Source organism: Schistocerca serialis, chromosome 3 (assembly GCF_023864345.2).
Source record: "Schistocerca serialis cubense isolate TAMUIC-IGC-003099 chromosome 3, iqSchSeri2.2, whole genome shotgun sequence".
Taxonomy (NCBI): domain Eukaryota; kingdom Metazoa; phylum Arthropoda; class Insecta; order Orthoptera; family Acrididae; genus Schistocerca; species Schistocerca serialis.
In genome coordinates, this window is record NC_064640.1 from 655882384 (window position 1) to 655903702 (window position 21319).

A 21319-nucleotide genomic window follows, 5' to 3' on the forward strand; every position below is an offset into this window, starting at 1 on the left:
AGCTGAGTTCATAGGTGACTGAGGTATTCATAGTTTGTGATGAAACAAAGCACCCACAGTTGCAGAGTTGAGTGGGCTGTGACAAAACTCACAAACTAGAGTATGGCATGTGAGTTACCTGCAACATACCAGAAATATTGTTAAAAATAAATGTTAGTAAAATGGCACACAGTGACATAATTTGGTCACAGGAGTAAAGAAAGGAAAAGCAACAATATCACACTTACAGAAAGAACTTCGGCATTTAAAGCAGCCAAGCATTTTAAGAGGCTGTATCCTTCTAATAAAAGTTTTTGTCGTACTATCAAATCTGAAAACTTCCAACATTTAAAAACTTTATGGATGTCTGAAACTAGTGGCCGTGTGGTTCTAGGCACTTCAGTCTGGAACCACGTGGCCGCTCTGGTTGAAGGTTCGAATCCTGCCTCGGGCATGGATGTGTGTGATGTCCTTAGGTTAGTTAGGTTTAAGTAGTTCTAAGTTCTAGGGGACTGATGACCTCAGATGTTAAGTCCCATAGTGCTCAGAGCCATTTGAACCAATGTCTGAAAGAGTGTCAAAACCGGTGAGAATTCTCAAGAAATATTAGAAAGAGAGCAACTATATGGCCCAAATGAAGCAAAAAATATAATACAGAGAGGGAATAGCACAATGAAGAGAGTGTGTTGCTTGAATACCTTAAAGTACTGTACTGAGAAAAGTAATTAATGAAAAACAACATTTTTATGCACTGACGTCTGTTGTATGTTACACATGCAATGAGTCATTTTACAGTCTAATTCAAGATCTTCAAAACTTCAGGAAATGCAGTACAGCAATTCATACATCACAGAGAAAATGTTCATAGTTGCTACCATGTCTATTGGGACATTTAAATTAAATCTTAAATACTCATTCCACCAAGTTGCCAAAACTTTGTCTGGGAACCAGAGAAAACATTGTATGACACATTGCAACTGCTTGTTTGTACTATCCTGTGGTCTTCATGCCTCAAGCTGTAACTACTCTGATGGGAAAATATGCAGATAAAATTTAAAAAAAGAAAGCTTACTTGATGGCTCTGTGGGTCACCCCACCTCAAATCTCCACCATCTATGTGGATGATTTTTGTAATAGTTGAGATTTGTCAGAAGGGAAAGTGTTAGCCACGAAGTTTATTTCCATACTTTTCAAAGACTTCAGTGGAAAGAAAATGAAAGGGAGTAACCTCACCTATTTGGTTAAAGTATCCACATGAAACTTAAATGCAAATGAAAGTGAATCTGAAAGTTTTAGCATAAAGTTTTGTTCTTACCCTTCACAAATTTTAGACTCCCCACAGTACACCTGTTTTCAACACAGAAGCTCTTCACAGGAAGTATAACCACAATGCTAATTGGACTATAAGCAGGTTTGATTGACTTTGATAACTTACTCTCTTGGGCGCATATGACCCTAGTTGTTTCTGCGCCCTAAAACAAAAACACAAACTTACCCTCCTCATTGATCAAATAATAAAAAATCTCATCTTGTCAAATGAATTTTACTTTCTACATTTCTGCCCTGGTATTGTGTCATTACTTAACCACTAGTGTCTTAGTTTCCTTCCCTGCCCTTCATCTATTCAATGTAAAACCTCTCTTCGAGTGATAAATTCCCATTTGTGAGCTGTCAGTTAAGAGAGATGGATACTTACCATTGCAAATGGCCACCACAATCACCTATTTAGAACAGAATGGATCACTTTAAATGTGCTAATCTACAATTCCAGTGATACATCCATCCAAAATTCTGATGTCAGGTGGTATGTGGGATGCTTCTTTACAATCAAGGTACAGTGAGAACTCAGTGACAGTTCAAATGCCAAGCAGTTGCAGAGCCCCTCAGAACCCTTCAGATAACGATGTTGAAGCCATGAGTGAACAATCAGTTGAAGCAAATACTACAGTGGTTGTATTTGGACTCAATTGATAACTCCAAACATTGATGCCATCCAGAATACTGGTTGATATGGAATACAACACGAACAGCTGTACGAACACAAAGACAAGATTAAACTAAGTACAGCATGCATAGAAGCATTTAAGCAGTCATTCTTCCTGTATTCCATACGCAATTGGAAGTAGAAGAGACCCTAACATGTACAATGGAAGTACCCTTTGACATGCACTTCACAGTGGTTTACAGAATGAAGATATAGAATAAAATGTATTTTGCTAAATACAGTTAATTATTGCTAAATACAGTTAGTTCTCAGGTTCCTCTCTGCATAGAAATAGTCCTGGCACATAATAACATTTGAAGGAAAATGGAGAAAGTTAGGAAGAAATGTCTGTTCCACATTTCTTGTACAATTATGCAGTATAGACAACAATTAGTGTACCTGTTGTGCAGTCTTTGCTGCCCTTGCTTCTGCTTATGCACAGAATAAACGAAAAGATCTCCTTCACATTGTTCTGTTTCACGAGATCCATTTTTATTTCCATTCCTCAACATGGAATGCTGGGAAAAATAATTTTCTGTTTTTAATTCAATATGTGATCCTATGCATATATTTTTTCTTGCTTATGGCCCCACCTGTATAGTAATCAATGTTAACACTATGGTATTAATCGTCAGGGAAGATGTTCATGATTTATTGGGCTTCAAGAGTTATTCATATCATAAATGTTCCTTGTACAAGGGTGGTTTGAAAAGTTCTCGGAATCACAACAAGAAGTCAGCACTAGCGCAACGAGTTGTTCACGTAATATTCATTGGACTGTTGCCTGTAAACACACACCACGTCAGTGCTCTTGGAAGAGAGCTGTGGCGGTGACATGGCTCTGTTGTTGTTCCCACATAGGGATTTGCGAAGATGGAAAAAATTGAGACTCGAGCAGTGATTGACTTCGTAAAGAAAGGTATGAAAGCAAAGGACATTCATGCTGATTTCCAGAATACACTGGGGAACTCTGCTCATTTATATTCAACTGTTGCCAAGTGTAAAAATTAATTTCAATTTAATCAGGAGAACTTAGATGATGATCCGCACAGTGGTCAGCAGAGATGTGGCACCACTCCAAAAATCACTGTGAAAGTGCACAAAATGGTCATGGGTGATTGCCGATTGAAAGTGCGTGAAATTTCTCATGCTTGTTAGATGTCATTTGAAAGGGTATATCACATTTTAACTGAATAATTAGAAATGAAAAATTTATCTGCAAGATGAGTGCCGCGACTCTTGAGGCAGGATAAAAAACACACCCGCACATGTGCCGTCACCATGGCAAAATTACACGAACTATGGTATGAATTGTTACCACACCCACCTTATTCAGCTGATATGGCTCCATCAAACTTCCATCTCTTCCCAAAACTGAAAATTTTTCTTGTTGAACGAAGATTCACTTCAAACAAAGAATTTATAGCTGGAGTTGACAACTATTTTGCACGCCTGGAGGAAACTCATTTTCGGGATGGGATCAAGGCACTGGAACATCGTTGGACCAAGTGCATTAATCTACAAGGACACTTATGAGAAAAATGTAAAAAGTTTCAGTTATTGAAGTACTTTTTTTCTATTCTGTTCTGAGAACTTTTCAAACCACCCCCGTATCTCTCTTGTATTATTGACTTTGTCTGCTTGATGTATGAAAGGCCACACTTGCCACCCTTATAAATATTCAATTTACCATGTGTTTCATAAAGAAGTAGTAATTTTCATTCTTAGGAGATGCACAGAACATCAGTGATACATGTGGCGTTTTACAGCCAGATAAATCTACTGTGGCACACACAGCATTTACTATGGTCTGTGTATAACAGTGTTAAAATTCTAATGTCTACTTCATCCTTTCAGGACTCTCTTATGAAAGAAGCAGTAAAAATTTGGTTGGTGATGGGTTTAATCAATTATAATAATGGTTTCAACCTCGACATACAGTGGTCTCACAGATGTCACCACAGTGGCATTTCCATGAGTATTTCAGCATGTTTTGAAGATCTGACCACAGTTTCCATTCCTTAACGTGTTACAGTAAGTTCATAGGAATATCTTTGATGCTCAGCAAATAAACATCTCTGAAGAAATTTGTATTTGCATCTATGTGTGCAATGGCACAGCCATGTGGTTTATATGAGCACAGACATGTGCTGTAGCTTCAGCCAGCCATCTTGCATGGAAGATAGGTGGATGATATTATGACCAAAATATTAGTAAACAAAATGGAGTTTCTTGGACCACATGCCCAAAATTTAATGGGCTGGTCAACATGCGGGGAAATCAAGAAGTTAAATGAAATAATTATGTATATAAAGTAAACACACTGAGTGGAACAGATATACATCCTTTAGTGTAATTTACAGTGAAAAACAAAAACATTGTTGGGTACTGGGTTGAATGTACATACAAATACATTTATAGACAAGATGGAATATTTACATCACATATTACTAATTTCTATAGAGCTTATCAAAAACAATTAAATCCCAAGTAAGAAACTATACCCTTTCAGCTTCAAGATAACTTCGGGATTAATTCCTCTTCCCCCCCTGCCGTATGGTGCATTTCATTTCATAGGATACTCTGTTTCCCACCCCTTTTCCTTCTCCAGTCGCAAACAGTGCACTAGAGTTACAACTGTTTCAGATCTCCATGTTGTGGTCCGCAGTCGTGAGACTGGTTTGATGCAGCTCTCCATGCTACTCTATCCTGTGCAAGCTTCTTCATCTCCCAGTACTTACTGCAACCTACATCCTTCTGAATCTGCTTAGTGTATTCATCTCTTGGTCTCCCTCTACGATTTTTACCCTCCACGCTGCCCTCCAATGCTAAATTTGTGATCCATTGATGCCTCAGAACATGTCCTACCAACCGGTCCCTTCTTCTTGTCAAGTTGTGCCACAAACTCCTCTTCTCCCCAATTCTATTCAATACCTCCTCATTAGTTATGTGATCTACCCATCTAATCTTCAGCATTCTTCTGTAGCACCACATTTCGAAAGCTTCTATTCTCTTCTTGTCCAAACAATTTATCATCCATGTTTCACTTCCATACATGGCTACACTCCATACAAATACTTTCAGAAACGACTTCCTGACACTTAAATCTATACTGGATGTTAACAAATTTCTCTTCTTCAGAAACCCTTTCCTTGCCTTTTCCCGTCTTCATTTTATATCCTCTCTACTTCGACCATCATCAGTTATCTTGCTCCCCAAATAGCAAAACTCCTTTACTACTTTAAGTGTCTCATTTCCTAACCTAATTCCCTCAGCATCACCCGACTTAATTCGACTACATTCCATTATCCTAGTTTTGCTTTTGTTGATGTTCATCTTATATCCTCCTTTCAAGACACTGTCCATTCCATTCAACTGCTCTTCCAAGTCCTTTGCTGTCTCTGACAGAATTACAATGTCATCGGTGAACCTCAAAGTTTTTATTTCTTCTCCATGGATTTTAATTCCTACTCCAACATTTTTCTTTTGTTTCCTTTACTGCTTGCTCAATATACAGATTGAATAACACCAGGGAGAGGCTACAACCCTGTCTCACTCTCTTCCCAACCACTGCTTCCCTTTCATGTCCCTCTACTCTTATAACTGCCATCTGGTTTATGTAAAAATTGTAAATAGCCTTTTGCTCCCTGTATTTTACCCCAGCCACCTTTAGAATTTGAGAGTATTCCAGTCAACATTGTCAAAAGCTTTCTCTAAGTCTACAAATGCTAGAAACGTAGGTTTGCCTTTCCTTAATCTTTCTTCTAAGATAAGTCATAAGGTCAGTATTGCCTCACGTGTTCCAATATTTCTACGGAATCCAAACTGATCTTCCCCAGGTCGGCTTCTACCAATTTTTCCATTCGTCTGTAAAGAATTCGCGTTAGTATTTTGCAGCCGTGACTTTTAAACTGACAGTTCGGTAATTTTCACATCTGTCAACACCTGCTTTCTTCGGGATTGGAATTATTATATTCTTCTTGAAATCTGAGGGTATTTCGCCTGTTTCATACATCTTGCTCACCAGATGGTAGAGTTTTGTCAGGACTGACTCTCCCAAGGCCGTCAGTAGTTCTAATGGAATGTTGTCTACTCCCGGGGCCTTGTTTCGGCTTAGGTCTTTCAGTGCTCTGTCAAACTCTTCACACAGTATCATATCTCCCATTTCATCTACATCCTCTTCCATTTCCATAATATTGTCTTCAAGTACATCACGCTTGTACAGATCCTCTATATACTCCTTCCAACTTTCTGCTTTCCCTTCTTTGCTTAGAACTGGGTTTCCATCTGAGCTCTTGATATTCATACAAGTGGTTCTCTTTTCTCCAAAGGTCTCTTTAATTTTCCTGTAGGCGGTATCTATCTTACCCCTAGTGAGATAAGCCTCTACATCCTTACATTTGTCCTCTAGCCATCCCTGCTTAGCCATTTTGCACTTTCTGTCGATCTCATTTTTGAGACGTTTGTATTCCTTTTTGCCTGCTTCATTTACTGCGTTTTTATATTTTCTTCTTTCATCAATTAAATTCAATATTTCTTCTGTTACCCAAGGATTTCTACTAGCCCTCGTCTTTTTACCTACTTGATCCTCTGCTGCCTTCACTACTTCATCCCTCAGAGCTACCCATTCTTCTTCTACTGTATTTCTTTCCCCCATTCCTGTCAATTGTTCCCTTATGCTCTCCCTGAAACTCTGTACAATCTCTGTTTTAGTCAGTTTATCCAGGTCCCATCTCCTTAAATTCTCACCTTTCTGCAGTTTTAATTTACAGTTCTCCATACTAGATCAAATCTCTCTAATTTTACCTTAGGGTCTTTTTACAAGATACAAATAGGAGGAAGCAATATGTTGGCTGACTCTTATAGGAACACATGCTCTCGGAATTTTAACAACAAAGCACAATGTGATGCGTGCCTCTCTTGTAGCACCAGTCAATGTAGCTGGATAAGTATCTCCCTTATGCTTTTGCACTCACTAAATGAATCTGTCACAAAATGTGCTGCTCTTTTTTGGATTTTCTCTATTTCTTGTGTCAGTAATAGTTGGTTAGGGTCCCAAACTGAGCAGCAAACCCTCAAATATCGGTAGAGTAGGGGTTTTTGTAAGTTACTCCTTTTTGGGTTTACACTTGCTGTGAATTCATACAATAAATTTCAGTCTGGCATCTGCCATTCCTACAATTAGTTTTATGTGGTTGTTCCAATTTAGCTCACTCCATACCCACCTACCAGATTCTTAATGAATGTAATTATTTGGAAATTGAATAATCTATATACATAATAAAAACAGTTGTATATATGTATATACCACATCACCTCCTCAACCATTGGACTGATTTCGACCATGTTTGGTACACACATCACTTACTGTCTGCAAACAACTTCTGTGGGGATATGAACCACCATCCTATCAAGGGGGTGGGTGTGAAAATACAGTGTAGCCCAAGGTGTGTGAATACCCATACTTCATTCATTCAGTATTTGAGAATGAGAGCACTTAGTGATGTGCAAAAAAAATGTTTGATTTCAAACCTTTATGGAACTTTTTGTCACTTACGAAATGATAAAAGGAAAATATTAAAACTGCCACATCATGCATGACATTTTAATTTATTACTTCTTTACTACTAACTGTATTCATGACATATTTTGCAGGCAATATTCACATTACCACTGATCATACCAACAAAATTATACCACTGTATGACATAGTTCAGGATACACATAATCACAAACAATGAGCTGTACAAAAATGGAACTGCACGGTAAAATTCAGGATCTGCAGAAGATACAGGTGAAATATGTGGGAAAAACATTTGACTTGTGAGTACGTGGAATTCATGGGTAACATACCAGCAAAATTATATCACTGTACGACATAGTTCAGGATATACATCATCACAAACAATGAGCTCCATGAAAATGGAACTGCAGGACAAAATTCGGGATCTGCGGAAGATACAGGTGAAATATGGGTGAAATACATTTGAGTTGTGAGTACGTGGCAAGTCCATGGGTAAAAAGTTCATCCTAAACCCATGGAACGATTTCAAGCAAATTTAGTACACACTTTAATAATTACGATCTAGAAAGAAATACTGTGGGGGTAAGAAACATCAAGCCTCCAATTGGGGTTGGGGTGACAACTGAAGAGAGAAACAGGGAGGAGGAGATGAGAGGGGAAATAGCAGATGGAAGGGGGCAGGGGGGGGAGGGGGCGAAGAGATGGACGGAGATTAGTTAGTTTAAAAGAGGGGGGAAGGGACCAAACTACAAGGTCATCGGTCCCTCGTTTCTAATAAAACAATGCCACAAGTGTGAGAATAAAACGGACGAGACGTATAACACAAAACAGAAAGGAAGGAAAAACCACAAGAATGAAGGAAAGGCAACAAACACAAAAAGGAAGAAAAAAGGACAAGAAAACAACAGAGAGACACTAGAAACAGAAGACAGTAAAACAAGAAAGCAGATTACAGTGGCTGGCCAACCACGAGAATAAAAAGGAAAAAGCCAGCCATTCTGCAACACATTAAAGCCTCCACCCTTAAAGCACTAGGGTGGAAAACACAGAGGGACAAAGGACATGTGCTAAAACCTACATAGAAGTATAAATCCCATTCTCACGGATAGCGGCTAAAAGCGGGCAGTCCAGCAAGAGGTGGACGACTGTCATTTGGTAGACGCAGAGGTGGGTCCTCGTGACAGAGTAGGTAACCATGCATTAGCCATGTATGGCCAATGCAGAGCCGGCAGAGTACAACTGATTTCCTGTGAGAGGACTGAATGGAAGACTTCCACTCATTCGTAGTCTCCTTAATGACACGCAATTTGTTGTGCATACTGTTACGCCATTCCATCTCCCAAAGCCAGAAAACCCTGCGGCTTGCGACACAACGCAGGTCAGCTTCGAAGATGCTCATCTCCAGAAGGGTTTTCCGCATCGCCTGTCTGGCCAGCCTGTCGGCAAGTTCATTGCCTGGGATTCTGACATGTCCTGGGGTCCATACAAACAGCACTGGATGACAGGACCATTCCAGGGCATAGATGGACTCCTGGATAGACACTACCAGAGGATGGTGGTCGATAGCTTGTTGGCTGCTCAATGAGTCAGTACACAGGAGAAAGGACATGCCAGGGCAAGAGCAGATGTGCTCAAGAGCACGAGATATGGCCGCCAGCTCTGCAGTGAAAACATTGCAGCCACCTGGCAAGGAGTGCTGTTCAGTATGTCCTCCATGAACATACACAAAGCCTACATGACCATCAGCCATTGAGCCATCAGTGCAAACCACGTCAGAGTCCTGGAATACGTCAAGAAGCAAGAGGAAGTGACAGGGGAGAGGGGCAGGGTTAATGGAGTCCTTAGGGCCATGCAAAAGATCCAGACGATACTGCGGCTGAGGCATACACCATGGAGGCATACGTGAAAGGTCCGCAAGTAGAGGTGGTAAAGGAAAGGACTCTAGTTCAGATAGAAGGGACCACACGTGAACCACAATCATTAGCCCCAACGTGGGCCCCCGATGCAGGAGATGGACTGCCACAAGTGGGAAAAGTAGACAGTAATTCGGATGCTCCAGAGAACTACGAATGTGTGCAGTGTAACTGGCGAGCAGTTGTGCACGTCTGATCTGCAGTGGACGGACCCCAGCCTCCACCAGTACACTGGTCACCGGACTCGTCCTAAAAGCTTGTGTCACTAAGTCGAACCCCACACACACTGGTGCACAGGGTCAAGTACATGCAATGCTGAGGGCACTGACAAACCATAAACCTCACTCCCATAGTCAATTCGGGATTGGACTACAGTTCTGTAGAGCTGCGGCAGCATAAAGCGATCTGCACCCCAACTGGTGTTGCTCAGGCAACGGAGGACAGTGAGGTGCTACCAGCACTTCCGCTTAAGTTGACGAAGATGAGGAAGCCAAGTCAATAACATCGAAAACCAGTCCTAAGAATCGATATGTTTCCACTACAGTGAGTGGATCATCATTAAGATAAAGTCCTTGGTCCGGATGAACGGTACGACGCCGACAGAAGTGCATGACACATGACTTTGCGGCTGAAAACTGGAAGCCGTGGGCTAGATCCCATGACCGCCTTGTGGATGGCTCCCTGTAGGCACCGCTGAGCAACACCAGTACTGGAGCAGCAGTACAAAATGAAGGAATCGTCTGCATACAAAGATTGTGGGATTGAAGGCCCGACAGATGCTGCTAGACCATTAATGGCCACTAAAAAGATATAGACACTCAATACAGAGCCCTGCGGGATGCCATTCTCCTGGATATGGGGGTAACTATGGGAGGCACTAACTTGGACATGTAAAGTACACAGCGACAGGAAGTTTTAGATAAAAATTGGGAGCGAGCCCCGGAGACCCCATCATACAATATGGCAAAGATATGACGTCGTATGCCTTACATCATGTCGTATGCCTTACGTAAGTCAAAAAAAGACGGCAACCAGGTGTTTGCGTCTGGAAAAGGCTGTTCGGATGGCAGACTCAAGGGGGACAAGATAACCAGTGGTAGAGCAACCCTGGCGGAAGCCACCCTGACATGGAGCCAGTAGGGCACATGACTCCAGCACCCAACCCTACCGTCGACACACCATACGTTCTAGCAGCTTACAAAGAATGTTGGTGAGGCTAATGGGCCAATAGCTACCCACGTCAAGCGGGTTCTTACTGGGTCTGAGCACTGGAATGACAGTGCTTTCACGCCATTGCTATGGAAAGACACCATCGCACCAGATTCGGTTGAAGACTACAAAGAGATGCCACTTGTAGTCAGGCGAGATATGTTTAATCATTAACTGTGGATCCGATCTGGCCCAGGAGCTGTGTCGGGGCAACATGCAAGGGCACTGAGGAGCTCGACACTCCGTAAATGGGGCATTATAGGGTTCAGAGTGGTATGTAGCCGCCGTTTGAGGACGCGAAAGGGGGGGGGGGGGATAATTCTCCGATGCAGAGGCGCAAGCATAGTGTTCAGCAAAGTGCTCGGCAATTGCGTTTGCGTCTGTAGACAACAACGCCATTAATGTGAACACCAGAGACACCCGTAGGGGTCTGCTACCTGAAAAGACATTTGATCTTGGTCCAGACTTGGGAAGGGGTTATGGGCGTTAAAATCTCCCATAAGTAGGAAAGGTTTAGGGAGTTGATCAATCAGGGCAGGGGTACCACACCATCTGGAGGAAGATTTACACTGCAGACAGTTATCGACAGTTGTCGACACATACCTCTCCCAACACTCCTGTTTCCGTCTTTGTATAAGATGGCGAACGCGAGCACGGAGCAGTTTAAAGGATACGAAGTGCTCAAGGGAAGGGTGCTGCTTATGTCGTTCTAGAGCTCGTCGACACTCTTAAATGGCTTCAGCGACTTCCGGCGACCACCACAGGACTGTCTTTTGCCAGGGGCACCCTAGAGAAAGAGGGATCGCATTTTCCGCCACAGAATCGACCGTTGTGGTGACCTGGTCAACCACATGGATGGCACCATGTGGGGGAGATTCAACAGTGACAGCAGAGGTGAAGGCTTCCCAGTCTGCCTTGTCTAAAGCCCACCTGTGTAGGCGTCCATGGGCATGATGCCAGGGGAGTGACAGGAAAATGGGGAAGTGGTCACTACCCTACAGGCCGTCATGTGCTCTCCAGTGGGTAGATGGGAGGAGTCCTGGGCTGCAAATTGATAAATCGATGGCCAAGTAACTACCAAGAGCCACACTGAAATGTGTGGCGGCCCCAGTATTTAAGAGGCAGAGGTCGAGTTGGGACAGTAAATTTTTGACTCCTCTGCCTCGGCCAGTAAGCATGGTACTCCCCACAAGGGGTTATGGGCATTAAAATCTCCCATAAGTAGGAAAGGTTTAGGGAGTTGATCAATCAGGGCAGGGGTACCACACCATCTGGAGGAAGATTTACACTGCAGACAGTTATTTCCTGTGTCGTCCTTATCCTGACAGCCACAGCATCAAGAGGAGTTTTAAGGGGTACAGGTTCACTTCACTACATACCGAGTTCAGGACACTGACGCAAATACCATTGTGTTGTTGTTGTTGTGGTCTTCAGTCCTGAGACTGGTTTGATGCAGCTCTCCGTGCTACTCTATCCTGTGCAAGCTTTTTCATCTCCCAGTACCTACTGCAACCTACATCCTTCTGAATCTGCTTAGTGTATTCATCTCTTGGTCTCCCTCTACGATTTTTACCCTCCACGCTGCCCTCCAATACTAAATTGGTAATCCCTTGATGCCTCAGAACATGTCCTACCAACCGATCCCTTCTTCTGGTCAAGTTGCGCCACAAACTTCTCTTCTCCCCAATCCTATTCAATACTTCCTCATTAGTTATGTGATCTACCCATCTAATCTTCAGCATTCTTCTGTAGCACCACATTTCGAAAGCTTCTATTCTCTTCTTGTCCAAACTATTTATCGTCCATGTTTCACTTCCATACATGGCTACACTCCATACAAATACTTTCAGAAATGACTTCCTGACACTTAAATCAATACTGGATGTTAACAAATTTCTCTTCTTCAGAAACGCTTTCCTTGCCATTGCCAGCCTACATTTTATATCCTCTCTACTTCGACCATCATCAGTTATTTTGCTCCCCAAATAGCAAAACTCCTTTACTACTTTAAGTGCCTCATTTCCTAATCTAATTCCCTCAGCATCACCCGATTTAATTAGACTACATTCCATTATCCTTGTTTTGCTTTTGTTGATGTTCATCTTATATCCTCCTTTCAAGACACTGTCCATTCCATTCAACTGCTCTTCCAAGTCCTTTGCTGTCTCTGACAGAATTACAATGTCATCGGCGAACCTCAAAGTTTTTATTTCTTCTCCATGAATTTTAATACCTACTCCGAATTTTTCTTTTGTTTCCTTTACTGCTTGCTCAATATACAGATTGAACAACATCGGGGAGAGGCTACAACCCTGTCTTACTCCCTTCCCAACCACTGCTTCCCTTTCATGTCCCTCGACTCTTATAACTGCCATCTGGTTTCTGTACAAATTGTAAATAGCCTTTCGCTCCCTGTATTTTACCCCTGCCACCTTTAGAATTAGAAAGAGAGTATTCCAGTCAACATTGTCAAAAGCTTTCTCTAAGTCTACAAATACTAGAAACGTAGGTTTGCCTTTCCTTAATCTTTCTTCTAAGATAAGTCGTAAGGTCAGTATTGCCTCACGTGTTCCAGTGTTTCTACGGAATCCAAACTGATCTTCCCCGAGGTTGGCTTCTACTAGTTTTTCCATTCGTCTGTAAAGAATTCGTGTTAGTATTTTGCAGCTGTGACTTATTAAGCTGATAGTTCGGTAATTTTCACATCTGTCAACACCTGCTTTCTTTGGGATTGGAATTATTATATTCTTCTTGAAGTCTGAGGGTATTTCGCCTGTCTCATACATCTTCCTCACCAGATGGTAGAGTTTTGTCAGGACTGGCTCTCCCACGGCCATCAGTAGTTCCAATGGAATATTGTCTACTCCGGGGGCCTTGTTTCGACTCAGGTCTTTCAGTGCTCTGTCAAACTCTTCACGCAGTATCATATCTCCCATTTCATCTTCATCTACATCCTCTTCCATTTCCATAATATTGTCCTCAAGTACATCGCCCTTGTATAGACCCTCTATATACTCCTTCCACCTTTCTGCTTTCCCTTCTTTGCTTAGAACTGGGTTTCCATCTGAGCTCTTGATATTCATACAAGTCGTTCTCTTCTCTCCAAAGGCCTCCATAATTTTCCTGTAGGCAGTATCTATCTTACCCCTAGTGAGATAGGCCTCTACATCCTTACATTTGTCCTCTAGCCATCCCTGCTTAGCCATTTTGCACTTCCTGTCGATCTCATTTTTGAGACGTTTGTATTCCTTTTTGCCTGTTTCACTTACTGCATTTTTATATTTTCTCCTTTCATCAATTAAATTCAATATTTCTTCAGTTACCCAAGGATTTCTACTAGCCCTCGTCTTTTTACCTACTTGATCCTCTGCTGCCTTCACTACTTCATCCCTCAAAGCTATCCATTCTTCTTCTACTGTATTTATTTCCCCCATTCCTGTCAATTGCTCCCTTATGCTCTCCCTGAATCTCTGTACAACCTCTGGTTCTTTTAGTTTAGCCAGGTCCCATCTCCTTAAATTCCCACCTTTTTGCAGTTTCTTCAGTTTTAATCTACAGGTCTTAACCAATAGATTGTGGTCAGAGTCCACATCTGCCCCTGGAAATGTCTTACAATTTAAAACCTGGTTCCTAAATCTCTGTCTTACCATTATATAATCTATCTGATACCTTTTAGTATCTCCAGGGTTCTTCCATGTATACAACCTTCTTTCATGATTCTTAAACCAAGTGTTAGTTATGATTATGTTGTGCTCTGTGCAAAATTCTACCAGGCGGCTTCCTCTTTCATTTCTATCCCCCAATCCATATTCACCTACTATGTTTCCTTCTCTCCCTTTTCCTACACTCGAATTCCAGTCACCCATGACTATTAAATTTTCGTCTCCCTTCACAATCTGAATAATTTCTTTTATTTCATCATACATTTCTTCAATTTCTTCGTCATCTGCAGAGCTAGTTGGCATATAAACTTGTACTACTGTAGTAGGTGTGGGCTTCGTATCTATCTTGGCCACAATAATGCGTTCACTATGCTGTTTGTAGTAGCTTACCCGCATTCCTATTTTCCTATTCATTATTAAACCTACTCCTGCATTACCCCTATTTGATTTTGTGTTTATAACCCTGTAGTCACCTGACCAGAAGTCTTGTTCCTCCTGCCACCGAACTTCACTAATTCCCACTATATCTAACTTCAACCTATCCATTTCCCTTTTTAAATTTTCTAACCTACCTGCCCGATTAAGGGATCTGACATTCCACGCTCCGATCCGTAGAACGCCAGTTTTCTTTCTCCTGATAACGACATCCTCTTGAGTAGTCCCCGCCCGGAGATCCGAATGGGGGACTATTTTACCTCCGGAATATTTTACCCAAGAGGACGCCATCATCATGTAATCATACAGTAAAGCTGCATGCCCTCGGGAAAAATTACGGCTGTAGTTTCCCCTTGCTTTCAGCCGTTCGCAGTACCGGCACGGCAATGCCGTTTTGGTTATTGTTACAAGGCCAGATCAGTCAATCATCCAGACTGTTGCCCTTGCAACTACTGAAAAGGCTGCTGCCCCTCCGTTGTGGTTGCACCTACGGTACGGCTATCTGTATCGCTGAGGCACGCAAGCCTCCCCACCAACGGCAAGGTCCATGGTTCATGGGGGGGGGGGGGGCAAATACCATGTGACACGCTATTACATTCGCTATGGTTCTTGTAATATCCCCTATAGCCACGGAGGGCACAGGTTCACATTGCCATAACCAGGTTTCCTGGGGGGCAATGCAGAAAGCAGGTGTAAAGCCTAACAATTCCCGTAACTCAGCCAGGTGGTGGAAAAAACCACCGCAATTCCACTGGAGGATGACGTCATTGTTAGGCTGGGAAAGGCTGGGAAGGGATGAAGAGCTCAAGGAGGCAAGTTACACCTCAGGGTCACCTGGTGCCACCAATTCAGTGCCTGTGCGATCGACATCCATTGTGTCTGAGATTCCAGTGAGATCTAGGTCCTCAGTGGACGCCAGAATCTCCACCACATCCTCAGATTCAGAGCTTGTAGGGTGCGGTGGTATGGGTGCCACCGCAAGGTCTCGATTCTTGAGTGCCTTCTGCTTTTTTGTTTCTCTCGCTGTTCCTTCAGTGTTTCTGGCTGGGAGGGCTTGACTGGGTCAGTCCCAGGGACTGAGAAGGACAATGGAGTCCTACAACCAGCTACCTGTGGTTGCTTCAGCCACTGGCGGGTATCTGCTTATACACTGGTCGGAACCTGGAAAGGGAACAACCCAAGGGACCCCTTCCTGGAGAGAGGAGCCAAAGAGGACTTACGCTTCTCTGGATGAGAAGTCCCTGATGGTTGGGGAAGGGGCGGGGTGTGTGTGTTGATGGCTCTGAGAGCTAACTGTACATGGCGAAACTGGAGATGGTAGAACTTTTGTCATAGCGGCGGTGTAGGTTAATGTTAATGTCATAGGTACAGGATGGAGCCTCAGTGTAGGTCAGGTGGTCCAGGGTCTTGTATTCCATTATTTTCTGGTCTTTCTGTAGAATCCTACAGTCTGGCGAGCAGGGGGAATGGTGCTCTCCACAGTTGACACAGATGGGAAGTGGGGCACATGTAGTATTGGGGTGCGAAGGACGTCCACAATCACGACAGGTGGGGCTGGAAGTATAGCGGGACAACATATGACTGAACTTCCAGCACATAAAGCACCGCATCGGGGGAGGGATATATGGCTTGACATCACAGTGGTAGACCATCACCTTGACCTTCTCGGGTAATGTGTCAACCTCGAATGCCAAGATGAAGGCACCGGTGGCAACCTGATTATCCCTCAGACCCCGATGGATGCACCAGACGAAGTGAACACCTCGCTGCTCTAAATTGGCGCACAGCTCGTCATCAGACTGTAAAAGAAGGCCCCTATGTAATATAATACCCTGCATCATATTTAAGCTCTTATGGGGGGTGATGGAAACAGAAACATCCCCCAGCTTGTCACAGGCAAGTAATGCACATGACTGTGCAGAGGATACTGTTTTCTTAAAACTGATCCAGAGCACATTTTGGACAAGCCCTCCACCTCCCCAAACTTGTCCTCTAAATGCTCCACAAAAAACTGATGCTTCATTGACATGAATGATTTCCCATCAACTTGTACAGACGAGGTACCATGCTACCATACTGGATATCAGGTGCAAAGAAGTCCATGGTCATCATCGGCACAGAAAGCGACACTGCTTAGTGCATGGTGGAAAACGCACCCAAGAAGGTGTCCTCGCCCAAAAGACGGAGAATGAGCGGAACTGCAATGCAATGACAAGAAAATGGCTATAAAGATCTCAGTGCACGATGCACCATGTAAGGCACCCTTCCCCAACTGGCTCGCTCTTCAGAAAAATTTTGAAGAAGGGAGGTCAAGCACCACAGGGGACCAACATATAAAGGCCGAAACATGTAAGACTCCTTTAGACTCCTTTAGTCGCCTCTTATGACAGGCAGGAATACCTCGGGCCTATCCTTACCCCCTGACCTGCAGGGGGGATGGACAGAGATGAAGGAAGAAGGAAATAGATTAATAGAATCTTGGAATAAATAAATACCTGGGCAACATGGGGTACTCAGCTAGTTAGAAAGTAAAAGGTCTTTCCAGTTATTTATGTGGAACAAGTTAAATTTATTTACGTTGAGAGTCAACCGTCAATTTTTGCATCAAGTGTCAGTCCTCTGTAGATATTCTACATCTACATACAAATTCCTAAAGCCACCATATTGGTCATGGTGGACGGTACCTTGTACCATTACTAGTTGTTCCCATTCCTGTTCCAAATTGGGCAAGGGGAACATAACTGTCAATACGTCTCTGTACAAACCCTAATTTCTTTTACTCTGTCCTCACTGCCTTTACGCAAAATATACATTGGCAGCACCAGAACTGTTCTGCCGTCGGATGCAAATGCTGGTCTCCAATTTTTCTCAATAGTGTTTTGTGAAAAGAATGTCTTCTTCCCTCCAGGGATTTCGGTTTGAGTTGATGAAGCATCTCCAAAATACTCACGTGTTGATCGAACCTACTCCTAGCTCATCAGGGTATCTGAGTGATGCCTGTTCTGTTGGGCATGGTCAACAGAACAGACACCACTCGGACACATACATTTCTGATAAAGAGGGTAACTGCTCCTCAATGTTTGTTTCAGTATGAATTCACAAATATTGTCTGAACTCCTACGGGAATCAGAATTTGCATGTAGTGAGTATAATGGATGAGAGATGCTGCATTGCAGTGTGCAATAAGTTGGAAATTTGAGTCAGTCAGAAACTGTGTCGTTATGGCCAAAGTGGTTACGACAACTAAAGTAACCATGCACGTAAAATGGTAAATCTGGATTCTAGTTCCAGTCCAGTACAAGTTGTTGAGCTATTGCCACTGCATTACCACAATGCCCCAAATGGTTAGCAATCACAATTTGTCACCCCTCCTTTCCCTTTCCTTCCCCTTCCTACGTTTCATGTTTCCTCGGTAACACATCTAACAATACGCCTCTGAATTGCCTTGGTGTCTTCATTTAATCCAACTTGAGGGGGATCGAAAACACTTGACCAGTGCTCAAGTATGGGTGATACAAGTGTTCTGTATGAGATGTCCTTTATAGATGAGCTGTACTTCAGAAAATTCTCCCAATAAACCAAAGTTGACCATTTGACTTTCCTAGTACCACCTTTACATTCTCATTCCATTTCATATTGCTTTGCAACATTACACCTAGATATTTAAATGACCTGACTGTGTCAAACAGCACACCATTAGTAATGTATTCAAACATTTCTACATTTAGAGCATGCTGCCATTCATCACACCAAATTGAAATTCTGTCTTTAGGTCATCCTGTACCCTCCTACGGTCACTCAGTGACGATACTTTCTAGTACACTACAGTGTCGTCAGCAAACTGTCACAGAGTTCTTCTCACCCTGTATGTCAGATCATTTATGTATATAGAGAACAAGAGTGGTCCTATCACTCTTCCCAGCAGCTCTCCTGACTCAAATGAACACTCACCATTCAGGGCAATGCACTGAGCTGCTGCTGATGCTCAAATACCCAATAGTGCAGGCCCATTCAAGTCCATTACTTAAGAAGTCTTCAAACCACTCACATATCTGGGAACCACTTCTGTACGCTCAGACCTTTGTTAATAGTCTGTAGTGTGGCACCATGTCAAACACTTAATGGAATTTTAGAAATATGGAATCTGCCTGTTACACCCCCCATCTGCAGTTTGCAGGATATCATGTGATAAAAGGTCAAGATAAGTTTCAAATGAGCAATGCTTTCCATATCTATGCTGATTTGTGGATTTCTGTCTCAAGGAAATTTATTATATTCAAACTTGGAATATGCTCAAGGATTCTGCAGCATACTGATGTTAAGGATATTGGTCTGTAATTTTGCAGGTCCTGTCTTCTATCTTTCTTATATTTAATACAATATTCTAACACTGTGACTTCTCTAAATGTAACAGTGTTACCTGTGAACAATCTTGTGGACTTCCAGCATTATCTACTACATCATTAATATAAATTACAAACAGAAGTAGCCCTATAAGGCCCCCTTGGAATATGTCTGAAGCTAATTTCATGTCTGCAGATTTTTCCCCACTAAGATTGACATGCTGTGTTCTATTTGTTTGGAGGTCTTCTATCAAATCACGAAGTTGGTCTGACATTGTGCATGCTCATATTTGACAGTAGAGAATGGTATCAAACTACTTCCAGAAGTCAAGAAAAATGGTATCAACATTGTTGCTGGCATCTATTGCATTGTGTGTCTTATGAAGAGAACAAGCTGGATTTCTCAAGATCATTATTTGCAGAATTCATGTTGATTCCTACAGAGATTTTTTTGTCACCAGGCAGGTCATATTATTCGAACATTAACACTTTCGCTGCGGCTGGCGCTTATAAGCGTCACAACAAGCCATGAGCCAGTGCGGCTGACGCTTATAAGTGTCCGCGCTCACTATCGGATTACTCAGCGTAGTTGCAGTGCCTAAGCTAGCATCATAGCGTGTAAACTTTTGTTTTGTGTGGTCAGTTATTGAATGTATATTGTACGTAATGGCGGCTAATGAACCGACACCTGGACCTTCCATTGTGAAAAGGAGCAGGAAAAGTGTTAAATTGACAGAGGAACAGTTACTTAGTGTACTAGACGACAGTGATTTTTCTGTGTAGTGAGGACGAGGCATACCATGGAGATTGTCATTTAGAGCCTGCAGAAGAATTGCAGAGGGATGTAGCGTGGAAGCATGGCTTTCAAATCTGTTTCGTGACAGTTCCGAATTTGACGATACGGATCACGATGATTGTGTGGAAATCGAAGAAGAAAAAGAGCCCGACCTGTCTCACAGAGATAATCCAGGCGAGTCCTGACATAAAGAACCACAAAATATGCAGTATCGCCCATTTACGAAGGAAGAAGTTTTGCAAATTCATCCTGGTGGCAAATCTTCTATGGATTTCTTCAGATTATTGGTTAACAGACGAAGTGTTGCAACTCGTAGTTGACGAAACGAACGATAAAGCAGTCGACATACTGCTGATCTAAAATACAAAAGAGGGATCTAGGATCTGTAAATGGAAACCTCTAAGTATAGGCGAATTACTAGTTTTCCTGGGTGTTTCGTTACATATGGGTAACGTTAAATATCCGCGATTACAATACTACTCGAAGAAAGAACCGCTGTTTGAGAATAGAGGAATAGCAGTGAGTATAAGCAGAGACCGGTATTTAATATTACGATCTCTGCATTTTGTAAAAAATCCACTTCCAGGAAACCCAAAACCAGACGACCGTCTATATAAGATACGACCTGTATTGGATTATTTTACGAGAATGTCTCAAATGTATTATCCAGGAAGAGGTTTATCAATAGATGAATCAATGATTCTTTGGAGGGGAAGATTGTCATTTAGACAATACATAAAAGGCAAATGTAATAAATATGGCATTAAGGTATATATGGAATCCAAATTTTTCCTGAAGGCAGGGGATTTGTTGTTTGTTTGAATTGTATTTTTTGTTACATTATCAACAAATCACGAACATTAGAATGACGCCTGTGACCCCTATAGGTGTCAGACAGCAAACAGAATTTAAAACATGACCACGATACAGTCAAAGCTTATTTGAAGTAATGCATCTAAGGTGTCATCATTAAGTCAGTACAGAACATGACCCCACAGATCTTACGAGGTCTTGACGTCAGCCTGTAACTCAGGTGTGCTTAGGAGCATCGGCTATGAGCAGTACCTGCCGTTTCGGAGTGTTACCGGCCCGCATTCGAGCGTTACCGGCCCGCACTCGCACGTTGCCGGGCCGCACTGGAGAGTTGCGCGCCTGCAGCGATGCCACAGTGAAAGTGTTAAACGAGTTCAACTGATGTCGGCGATGTAGCCCTACTGTTGTTCGTACAGGCTGTTTCAAAAATGACCGGTATATTTGAAACGGCAATAAAAACTAAACGAGCAGCGATAGAAATACACCGTTTGTTACAATATGCTTGGGACAACAGTACATTTTCAGGCAGACAAACTTTCGAAATTACAGTAGTTACAATTTTCAACAACAGATGGCGCTGCGGTCTGGGAAACTCTATAGTACGATATTTTCCACATATCCACCATGCGTAGCAATAATATGGCGTAGTCTCTGAATGAAA

General features: G+C 42.5%; 1 protein-coding gene across 1 annotated transcript in view; it reads right to left on the bottom strand.

Annotated features, from left to right (window-relative positions):
• Window position 1: 1 nt before the first annotated feature.
• Window positions 2-21319, bottom strand: part of LOC126470536 (MOB kinase activator-like 3) — a 64138-nt gene continuing 42820 nt past the window's right edge. The window contains exon 6 of the mRNA XM_050098466.1: window positions 2-118. The gene's annotated coding sequence lies outside the window, so the exon portion shown is untranslated. The remainder of the gene's footprint in view (window positions 119-21319) is intronic.